Here is an 11,424-nt window from a genome sequence, read left to right on the forward strand (position 1 = left end):
ACTCTGATTTGGAAATTATTCCCCGAGTCCACTAGTGTTAATAAACGGGGTCCCTCCCTTTCTTTAGGAAGCGTGCTTGGTATTTCTTTGGTCTTCTGCAACATTTGGTTCCCTGACCAAGAAGCTAACAGCGTTTGGCTCTTGCCTCCGGTGAGTGGATGGAGTTTGGGGCCCGGGGGCACGGGACAGGCCTACAGAAGGCGTGCGCTGCTAAGTGGACGGACACCTCTGGACCTGTGGACAGAATCAGTAAGGTAGGAGCCCCAGTCAGTCAGGCCCACTCCCAGTGAGTGGAAGGGGGAGCTTGATCACCTCCCGGAAGTCATAGGACTTCATCAGGTAAATCAGGAATCAGTACTCCGGAGGTGAGTGAATTCAGATTCGATTAAGGAATTATGGGTTCACTCTTCTGTTTGTTTGTGTGTGGGACTAGCCAATTTGCTACCAAGAAGGGGGCTGGATGCAGCCTTAACTCCTCTGGTAGGTTCTCACTGAGACGTCGGTCGAGAATTCTGTTCTGGGGCGTGGGTGCCGGGAATGCCCCAATGCCCATCTGGGGAGTTGGGCATTATCTGCTCAGCTCCAGTCTGGGTTAGTCTGAGAGAGTGTGAGTACGGATGTTTGTCTGTCTTGGCATAATTATCTGCTGATTAACTGGTCTGTGTGAAAGTGAAAGCTACTTTGATTTTCTGTTTGCTCATCTGGTTAAAACGTTTGATTTACTGAAGGCTGAACCCGTGATGGTCTGCAAAAGTCTCAAGCAACGCTGTTGAGTTAGTTTTCTCAGAGACGTTTGCTCTCTATCACGAAGGGATAGTTGATTAAAATTTCTGTCCACATTTGTGTAGTAGGGGCTTTGATTTGCTCTGTGATTTTGCTGTGTTAGGTTGAAATTTTGGAATTCTGGGGTAGATTTAAAGGTATTTGCGGCTTTTCTTGTCTCTTTTGGCTGGCTGGGACTTTCAGGGGCTCTGCAGGGAGGAGAGATTTTACCCACCCTGCCCCTGCCTGTGCTGATTAAGGATCTTTTCTTTAAGGAGACCCTCCAGGCTTTTAGTAAATTTCCCTGCACCCTTGTCTGTCTCTCACCACCGATCATCATGGGGTTGGGACAAAGTAAACCCACTGTTCTCAACTGCATGTTGGAAAATTTTGAAAAGGGTTTTATTGAGGACTATGGTATTAAAATGAACCCCAAACACTGAGGAAATTCTGTGAATTAGAATGGCCAGCTTTTGGGGTCAGCTGGCCCCAGGAAGGCTCTTTAGATGTAGGACTGGTCAGGGTGGTCTGGAATGTAGTCATGACAGACCCCGGACACCCAAAATTTCAACCTAACACAGTTCCCTTACATAGACAGCTGGTTAGGAATTGCTCAAACCTTGCCGCCTTGGGTCTGGTTCAGTAAGGTTTTAGTAGTAGAAGAGAAACAGGTCTCTCAGAAGGGAACCCAACCCCTTGTTCTGCCAGGACCCCCTGAGGAACTCCCGCTAGTTTTACCATCTCCATATGTGCCACAGGCAGCACCAAGTGCTTCCCAGCTGGTCTGAAAAGTCCAGAAACACCGCCCCCTTCCGTTTCTCCTCAACTGGGCTCTCCAGAGCCAGTTGGGCGGTGCTTGCGTTCAGCCAATCAAGGGCCTAGGCCACAACCAGCAGGTCAGATGCCTCTCAGGGAGATCCGTGGTGCCAAAGTAGTTGGCGAAGATGGGACCTTGCAGGAGGGAGGGCCAGTCTGTTATTATCAGCCCTTTACCACCAGTGACATTCTGAACTGGAAACATCACACCACAGCTTATTCTGAAAAACCCCAGGCCATGGTAGACCTCCTAGAAACGATCTTCCAGACCCAGAGGCCCCCCTGGGTGGACTGCAAGCAGCTCCTTTTCACGTTCTTTAACACTAAAGAGCACATGAGAGTAGTAACACAGGCTCGGAAGTGGCTCCAGACTCAGGCCCCAGCAGGAATATTAGATACAGACAGATGGGCCAGGAAGGCCTTCCCAGATGAGGAACTCGATTGGAACCCGAACTCAGAAGATGGAAAGACCAGGTTAGAAAGGTATCAGCTGGCCTTCCTCCAGGGGGTCACCAACAAGAAGCCCCCCAACATGGCTAAAGTCTCTGAGGTTTTAAAGAAGCCTGACGAAAGTCCAGCAGCTTTCCATGAGAGACTGTGTGAGGCATACCGGATCTACACCCCCTTTAGACCCGAGGCCCCAGAAAATCAAACCACGGTAAATGCCGCTTTTGTAGGCCAAGCCCAGCCTGACATCAGGAGAAAATTACAGAAACTGGAAGGGTTTACAGGAAAGAATGCTACTGAACTGCTGGAGATAGCCAACAAGGTTTTCATCAACCGAGACAGTGCAGCAAGGAAGGAGGAAGAAAAGAGAATACGGAGAAGGGCCAATATAATAGCAGCGGCTTTTAGAGGCTCAGGCTCCCAGGCAGATCAGCAAGGATACAGACCAGGGGGAAAAGGAAGAGTGAGCCTGAGATGAGACCAGTGTGCCTGTTGTAAGGAAACAAGACACTGGAAGAATGAATGTCCCAAACGGCAAAGTAAGAAAACTGGGCCCCCTTTTCTGCCCAGTTGCTATCAACCAGAGCCACCTGAAGCAGGTCTCATTGGGCTAGCAATGGCTGATTCCGACTAGGACAGACCGGGCTCACTTCAGCTAGGCCCCCATGAGCCCATGGTCAGAATGAAAATTGGGGGCCAGACTGTGGATTTTATGGTTGATACGGGAGCTGAGCACTCAGTAGTCACTCAGAAAGTAGCGCCTCTCTCAGGAAAGGAGGTCACCATTATAGGAGCTACTGGGGACCAGACCCGTATACCATTCTGCTGCCCTCGCCGATGCCAACTTGGTGGTCATCAAGTAATTCATGAATTCCTGTACTTGCCAGACTGTCCAGTGCCTCTAATGGGTAGAGGCCTTTTAGCCAAAATGGGGGCAGAAATCACTTTTGCTCCAGATGGCTCAGCACAGCTTCGCCTAGGTGAGGAGACCTCCCCAATGATCCTGTCCTTAGCAGTGCTGAGGGAGGAAGAATGGAGACTTTATACCCCCAGACAAAGGCCTCACCATTAGAACCTGAATTAGAGAAGGAATTCCCGCTGGTCTGGGCAGAAGGGAATCCTCCAGGCCTGGCTAAGGACCACATCCCGGTGCTAATCGAGTTAAAGCCTGGGGCACAGCCTGTTAAAATCCACCAATATTCAATTCCAAGGGAAGCACACCTAGGAATCCAGGTTCACTTAGACCGGCTGCTTCAGTGGGGACTTGTTAAACGATGCAGGTCTGCATGGAATAGGCCTCTCTTGATTGTCAAAAAGCCTGGGACTAAAGACTACCGCCCGGTGCAGGGTCTACGGCAGCCATGGGCAAACTACGGCCCGAGGGCCGGATCCGGCCCGTTTGAAATGAATAAAACTAAAAAAAAAAAAGACCGTACCCTCTTATGTAATGATGTTTACTTTGAATTTATATTAGTTCACACAAACACTCCATCCATGCTTTTGTTCCGGCCCTCCGGTCCAGTTTAAGAACCCATTGTGGCCCTCGAGTCAAAAAGTTTGCCCACCCCTGTTCTACGGGCTGTTAATGAGGCTGTTATAACCCTGCATTCAGCACTGCCGAACCCCTACACTCTTCTGGGACTCATCCCATCAGAGGCGGAATGGTTTACATGCCTAGATCTGAAAGATGCCTTTTTCTGTCTTCGATTAGTGCCTTCCAGTCAGCCTCTCTTCGCTTTCCAATGAGAAAACCCAACTACAGGGGCCAAGGAGCAGTTCACCTGGACCAGACTGCCACAAGGGTTCAAGAACTCCCCTACTCTTTTCAGTGGAGCACTAGCATCTGATCTAAGTTCCCAGGACAGGACTTGGGGTGTGTTCTACTCCAGTATGTAGACGACCTCCTGCTGGCCAGCTCCACAGGAGCTCAGTGCTGGGAGGGGACACGAGCCCTTCTGAGACTACTAACTGAAACAGGTTATCGGGTGTCTAAGAAAAAGGCACAGATTTGTCAGAAAGAAGTCAAGTATCTAGGCTTCGGATCACCCATGGGAAACGAAGGCTAGGGACTGAAAGGAAGCAGGCAGTATGTGCCATCCCAGTCCCTAGCACCCAGCGGCAGATTCGGGAATTCCTGGGAGCGGCAGGATTCTGTCAAATTTGGATCTCAGGGTTTTCAGACCTGGCCAAGCCTCTCCATGAAGCTTTAAGAGGAGAAGAGAAGGCACCCATTGACTGGGGTCCTGAACAGGAGAAAGCCTTCATCACCATAAAGGCAAAGCTCACTGAGGCCCCGGCACTAGGGCTACCAGATGTGACGCGAGACTTTAATCTTTTTGTTCACGAGAACAGCGGGGTAGCCCTAGGAGTTCTGCTGACTCATGCTCGAATGACTCAGTATCAAGGGCTGTTATGTGAGAATCTGCGGGTATGATTAGAAGCAGTGAGAACTCTTAATCCTGCCACCTTTCTACCCGTTGCTGAGGGGGCCCCTGAGCATGATTGCCTGGAAGTCCTAGAGGAGGTTTATTCCAGCCGGCCAGATCTAACGGATAGGCCCCTGCAAAACTCGGACTTGGTATTGTTCACAGATGGCAGCAGCTTCTTAGATGAAGGAAAAAGATGAGCCAGATATGCAGTGGTATCAAACTTTGAGACAATTGAAGCACAGACCCTGCCTGAAGGATGGTCAGTGCAGAGGGCAGAACTTTGGGCCCTAGTAAGAGCCCTAGAACTCAGGAAGAATAAGCGCGCCAACATCTACACTGACTCGCACTATGCCTTTGTTACCCTGCATGTTCATGGGGCCATATATAAGGAAAGGGGGCTCTTGACAGCAGGAGGAAAAGGAATCAAAAATCAGAATGAGATTTTAAAGTTACTAGAAGCAGTCTGGGAGCCTAAGGAAATAGCCGTCATCCATTGCAAAGGTCACCAGAAGGGGAAAGACTCAGTGTCAGAAGGAAACCAGTGTGCTGACACTGCAGCCAAGCTGGCTGCTAAAGAACAAGTGGCACCATCACGGATCATGTTGGCCCTGAATTACCTGAACTTCCGAAATACACTCCTCAGGAAGAGAAATGGGCCCAGAAAGAAGGGGGCAAGAGAACAAAGGAAGGCTGGTGGATACTCCCAGATCATAGGGTCTATGTACCAGAACAGTTAGCCCATAAGGTAGTCCTCCAGCAGCATGAACTCACTCATTTAGGAAAGGCTGCCCTAGAAGCTTTGTTAGGCAGGTACTACCTAATTGCCCATCTACCCTCCTTGTGTGCCTCAGTCTCTCAGTGTTGCCTCCTCTGTGCTCAGAACAATGCTAAACAGGGTCCTGTGGGACCAATAGGAGTTCAGCGCTGTGGGCAAGCTCCTTTTGAGGACTTAGAAGTAGATTTTACAGAAATAGGGCCTAGCAGAGGGAATAAATACCTGCTAGTCTTTGTTTGCACCTTTTCAGGTTGGGTCGAGGTATATCCCACTCGCACGGAAAAGGCGAGAGAAGTCACTAAGGCATTGCTGAAGGATATAATTCCACGGTATGGAATGCCTCTGACCATAGGGTGTAATAATGACGCAGCCTTTGTAGCAGAACTAGTACAATAGGTAGCCAAGGCTTTAGGAATTAAATGGAATCTACATACAGCTTATAGTCCTCAGAGTTCAGGGAAAGTGGAGCACATGAACCAGACTCTAAAGGAGACTATGGCTAAGCTATGCCAGGAGACAACCTTACCCTGGACAGATATCTTGCCTCTTGTACTCCTGCGGGTACGCTGTGCCCCGAGGGCCAGGGTAGGTTTCTCTCCCTTTGAAATTCTATACGGTAGACCCCCTCCCTTAATTCGGCCAAAGGGAGATTTGGGGGAAATACAGTGGGGCCTTGACTTACGAGTGTCCTGACTAACGAGTTTTTTGAGATACGAGCCGTCTCTCGGCCGATTTTTTGCTTTGAGTCGTGAGCTAAAATTCGGGTTACGAGCCAGCTTCAGATACCCCACTGCTAGTTGGCACAGCGAACGTCACAGTGAATGCCACAACATCAGCCCAGCATCACGTGTCTCACTCGTTCACTTTATGATTTGACATACGAGTAATTTGAGTTACGAGCTCCGTCACGGAATGAATTAAACTCGTAAGTCAAGGCCCCACTGTAGGGAACTTAGAAATCCAGAAACAACTACAAGGACTTGGAAAAACTGTCTTTGAGGTCCACAGGTGGGTTAATGACCGACTACCCATCTCTCTAGAACAGCTGTACATCCTTATAAACCTGGAGACCAGGTTTGGGTAAAGGATTGGAAAAAGGAGCCCCTCAAGCCTACCTGGAAGGGACCCTATCCAGTCATATTAACCACCCCCACAGCTCTTAAGGTTGCAGGACTAAACACCTGGATCCACCACTCCTGGGTGAAGGCAGCCCACCAGCTGAGTGATATCCAGTCTGAGTAGAAGGTGACCTCTGACCAGAAACACCCGCTGTGGATCACCCTCAAGAAAACAGCAGACCTGGCCAAGCAACCTGCTCCAAGGAATTCAGATAACACCCTGCTGAATTCTCCCTAACACTAATCTTTCTTTCTTATTTCTTCCTAACATAACATGCTCTAGTATTTTTGGATAATCACTGGTTTTATCTAATAATTCTTATTTTGTCTTTTTATGAGTGCCAGCGGAATCTGAGACTAGCACCAGGAGAAGAACTCATCTGCTCTTGCTGGGACACAGAAGCACCATAAAATTACTGCTCCTCATACAGCAAGGAAACAAAGGCCTTATCATAAATTGTTGGATTACACCTTGTCATGCCATCCTTTGCTCCTTGCTTAGAAACTCGCTACCCAAATATGCTAGACCAGGTAGTCCACGAGAAAACCCAATCAAGCCAGATTTTTGTTAGCTATACTTATCAGCCTGTGGCATGTTACTACTCTACTACCAAATGCACATGGGGGGAGAAGGGGAATTGTATTGTATAGGACCTGTCACAGCCAATTTGCAGCTAACTAATGTTGCTCCTATTTGTTTCAGCAGTATGCAGGGCCAACATCCAACAGGTCATCTCCCAGATGAACTATGCAACTCTACCCCCAAGGCTGAAAACACCACCTACCCCTGGTACCCCCTGCAGGAACATTCTATGCGTGTGGGACCACTGCTTACCTCTGCCTGCCTGCTGAAACCAGAACTCCCTACAAACCCCTCTGAGAGGAAGAAGCGGTATGCTAAACCCTTGCTCATCGTCCCTTTCCAGCAGGAAGTAGCTAAGAGCGGTCATCACCCCTGTTCACCATAACATCCCATGGTCGTTGCTCCACAAGGCAAAAAGAAGTTTGTGGAACAAGGGGTGGTGGGGGGGGAGGGGATGAGGAGGAAACTGGTCTTACAAGGCGTGTCAGGTCATAACAACTGTGAACAATGCACTGCCCTGGGGCGGAGGGGAGGGTTGTTATCACCGGCCCCGGGACAGATCATCGGATATGGCCTGGGGACCCCCAACACCTGGGGGCCTTCCTGTAAGCCCACAAAAGGGGGCGGAACCATATCTGCAAGACAAAGACCCCAGAAGGTTATAAAAAGTTAAGCCCTCTGCATGTTGCTTCATTCTGATTTGGAAATTATTCCTGGAGTCCATTAGTGTTAATAAACAGGGTCCCTCCCTTTCTCTAAGAAGCGTGCTTGGTATTTCTTTGGTCTTCTGCAACAGGCTAAGGCTGTCACTTCTAATTCTATCTTTTTTAAAAAAAATATATTTTATTGATTTTTTACAGAGAGGAAGGGAGAGAGATAGAGAGTTAGAAACATCGATGAGAGAGAAACATCGATCAGCTGCCTCCTGCACATCTCCTACTGGGGATGTGCCCGCATCCCAGGTACATGCCCTTGCCCGGAATCGAACCTGGGACCTTTCAGTCCACAGGCTGATGCTCTATCCACTGAGCCAAACCAGTTTCGGCTCTAATTCTATCTTAATTGCTCCTCCTGCAGGAAGGATTACAGCTAATGGGTAAAACCACCAGGGAGTCCATTTAACTCGATGCCACCGGTGGTATACTGAGTCCCAATCATGGGGAATCTCTTCTAAAGTCTTAAGGATTCACCTGGGGATATAGGGCCAACCCCAGGTACATCGTCCCACCCAATGCGCTGGGAGGTAGGGCCAGCCATACCTTCCACACACCCATAAGTGTCCTGGGACCATCATATCTACAGGTTTTGTGCTGGTATAACGCTTTCTATTCCACTGCTTCTGGACCTCAACATTAGTGGTTATGTCATAGCACAACTCTGGAGGCAGCCAGCCAACAATGCGATTCTTACAGGGTCGCTGCTGCTCCACACACACGTCTGCAGGTTCTCTTAATTCTACTTGTTCCCCTAACAACCACCCCCATCCATTCCAAACTGCATAGCCAATAAAGGGCCGGTATTGCCATGATTCCGCTGGATCAGAGTCTCAATGGCTCAGCGTGCAGGGTCCCAGGAGGCATTGCCAAAGTCTTGAGCAGCTAACCATGTCCAATTGGCAGCGGCGGCCGGATGGATGCGCCATGGGAATCCGCCAGCCACTCCTGGGGGAATCTCTGTGCACACCCAACACACAACAATGGGAGACAGTATGCACTCGAGCATAGGTGTGCGCTCACGACACTACGCTGTTAGCCAAGCTCACTCTGGTCGAAGAGACAAAAGAGAGACTGAGACCATCATAGGGAGATCATGGCCTTCCAGCAAGATGCCAGGAACTGTGTCGTCTCTAGCAGCACTGTGGCTGGAATCGGAGGGTGACCTGGCGGTGACACCACATGGGATCTCCCCCTGCATGGGGGTGTCACAGGGGAAGCTATGGGAAACCTGGGCACTGGCCAGAGGGCAATAGCGTACGTTCCCTTTAACAAAGTTTCCCGTGTTTTCCAGCTTGGACTTGCACAGTTGGGCAGGTGTGGGCAGGAACCAAGTTCCAGATGAGCGTACTTTGGGGTGCAGCCGTTCATCTGTTGTTTTCACCTGCACGTGCAGCGCCTGAGGAGACCTCCACATCATTAACTCTAAGGGGGAGGTGCCCGTCCTCCTGGGCTGCTCATTCAGCAATCTGAGGGCCGTATCCAATCTCCAGCCCAACCTTTAGGCTGGGTGGGCCACCCCTGGGTGGAGCTTGTCTTCCAACAGGCCGTTATGTTATACCATTCAATCATCCCATCAGCTTGGGGATGATCTGGAACGTGAAATTATCGAGCTAAGTCCTGGCCTTGGCCCAGCTCTGTACCTCTTTCCCTGTGAAATGGGTTTCATTACCATTTGCTATGCTAAGGGGTCACCCGTAGGTGGCCCCCAAGTGTTCCAATCCTCGGACAGCTGTCCATTGGGTGGCCTCCCTCATAGGGTAAGCAAAGAGGAGGCTGGCCCTCAGGTCATACTTAAAACCCGTCCAGAGGGAGAGGTCCAGTGAAGCCCACCTGCCAATGCTGCAGGGGACCCCTCTGAGGACTTGGCCCTCCTTCCCTTGGAGGCCGCATCGATGGGGGTGTGCCCGAGCACAGCGGGGACATCCTCATACTGCAGTGAGGGCTTCCCCCAGGATAGGGCCAGGCCCCAAGGCTTAGCCACCTGCATCATTGTCCGTGGTCTCATGGGCCCCAATTTCCGATGGAGCCACCAAGCCCCACCCTCGGGGAAAGGTGCTACCTTCCAGACTTTTGCCGAGGCTCTGCCTCATCGTTCCCGGGGTGAGCAGCGGTCGAGGCCACTCAATCATGTATTGCTGCCTCTTTGGAAGTCCCTGCTTCCCATATCTCCTTCCCCATATCCTGTCCCCACATGGGATGAAGTCCTATCAGCCACTGCTGCTTGTGCCACTGCCGCAACCACAAAGTGAAGCCCTTAAAGACAGCCCCGCTGTCTGTTCCAATGGCCACAGGGCCAGGCTTCTGTGTCCAAACCATCCAGACTGCTTGCAATTTAGCCCATTGGCCATTTGCCCAGTACCAGAATCGATCCACAGTTCTTCTGTATCCAAACGGAAAGCCATGGCAGTCCATGTAGCCGGGTTCTCCTCCTAGACCCGTCCTGAGTACCACACGGTCTCTGGGAGGGGTGGCGTACCCTCTAGGAATGGACTGGGAAGTACCTCCTCCCTGGGAGTTTCACCCTCTGACATGGTCTTATAATCACAGGTCCCAGCATGGGGTCTGTAACTCTTATGACAGGGGCCTGGTATTCATCTCTGCCCTCTGTTCCAGATAGGCCCCCACTTTGCTAAAGGTGGGGTTTGTGCTGCTCCCGACACGGGCTGATCACACAGGCCTGCAAGGCAGCACACATAGCTGCCAACTGTCTCTCAGCAAGAGTATCGGCTCCCACTTTCCTTCATCGCTGGGACCAAAGTCCGATGGGTACCCTTCTCTGCCCACTTAGGCGACTGCCCCCTGGACAGCTAGAAAGGCCTCGTATACTGTAGGGAGCAGCTATAGGGTTAAGCCTTGGACTGACCTGTTGGCAAAGCCACAAACGAGTCCCAGCTTAGAGGGCAGAGCCCTCTTAGCATAATTAAGCTTGACCTCATGACGCTCCCTAGATCTTATCTGGGTAGCTAATGGGCCGTGGGAGGTGCAGCAAGTGCTGGAAAAACAAGTGAAACTCACAAGAACATTGTATCTATGGTGACCACTACCTTGTTTATCTCTGGCCATAAAATAAAGGCTCAGCTTGCCTCTGGGTCCCTCTCTGTGGCCTCAGCCAGGCACAGGAGATCCACCTAGACCCAGCTTATTCTCTTTGTCTGTCTTTTCTTTAATCCTTCGCCGCCCCCCTCAGGCTGAGCTGGCCCAGCACATGTGGCGCCCAATGTGGGGCCTGAGTTCGGGGGAACTGCAGTTGTCAGGTGAAAGGATGTTCCAGTGAAGCACATGCAGAAAGTAAGAGGAGGATCGCAGGAAAAGAATTTATACGTATCCATGCTTAAGGCTATGCTCCAAGCATGGGGCTGTTCTGTGAGGTATCAACAGCTTTTCGATTTGTTGGAGTTTGTGAGTAAAACCTGCCCATGGTTTCCTGAGGAAGGAAAGGTAAATGTAGAAACATGGGAGGAGGTAGGAAAGCAACTTAGAGATCATTATATAGCTGAAGGTCCAGGGAGAATTCCTCTCTCTACTTTCAGTCTGTGGTCCCTGATTCAGGACTCCCTAGAGCCCACTCCTGAAAGGGAATGGACGAATGTGGCAGGGGAACTAAGACAGATTGTGGGCCATTACCAGAGGCTTAATATTGTCGCAAAGGCTTGTCTCTCACCTTGGGACTACTTATTATGGAAGTATTCTATTTGTGTCTGTGCTGACATTGGACCAGCCTATGTTTGGAGAATAGTATTAGCTGCCGCATTAAAGGAGATGTTACTTGCTGGTCAAC

The 11,424-nt window shown here is 50.4% G+C and overlaps 1 long non-coding RNA gene across 1 annotated transcript; it reads left to right on the plus strand.

Moving 5' to 3' along the window:
- The first annotated feature begins 202 nt into the window (after nt 1-202).
- Nucleotides 203-7,692, plus strand: LOC106694580. The gene is made up of 2 exons (XR_002826532.1): nt 203-254; nt 6,693-7,692. It is a non-coding gene; the product is annotated as an uncharacterized LOC106694580 (long non-coding RNA).
- The last annotated feature ends 3,732 nt before the right edge of the window (nt 7,693-11,424 follow it).

Source organism: Myotis lucifugus, unplaced genomic scaffold, assembly GCF_000147115.1.
Source record: "Myotis lucifugus unplaced genomic scaffold, Myoluc2.0 scaffold_521, whole genome shotgun sequence".
Taxonomy (NCBI): Eukaryota; Metazoa; Chordata; class Mammalia; order Chiroptera; family Vespertilionidae; genus Myotis; species Myotis lucifugus.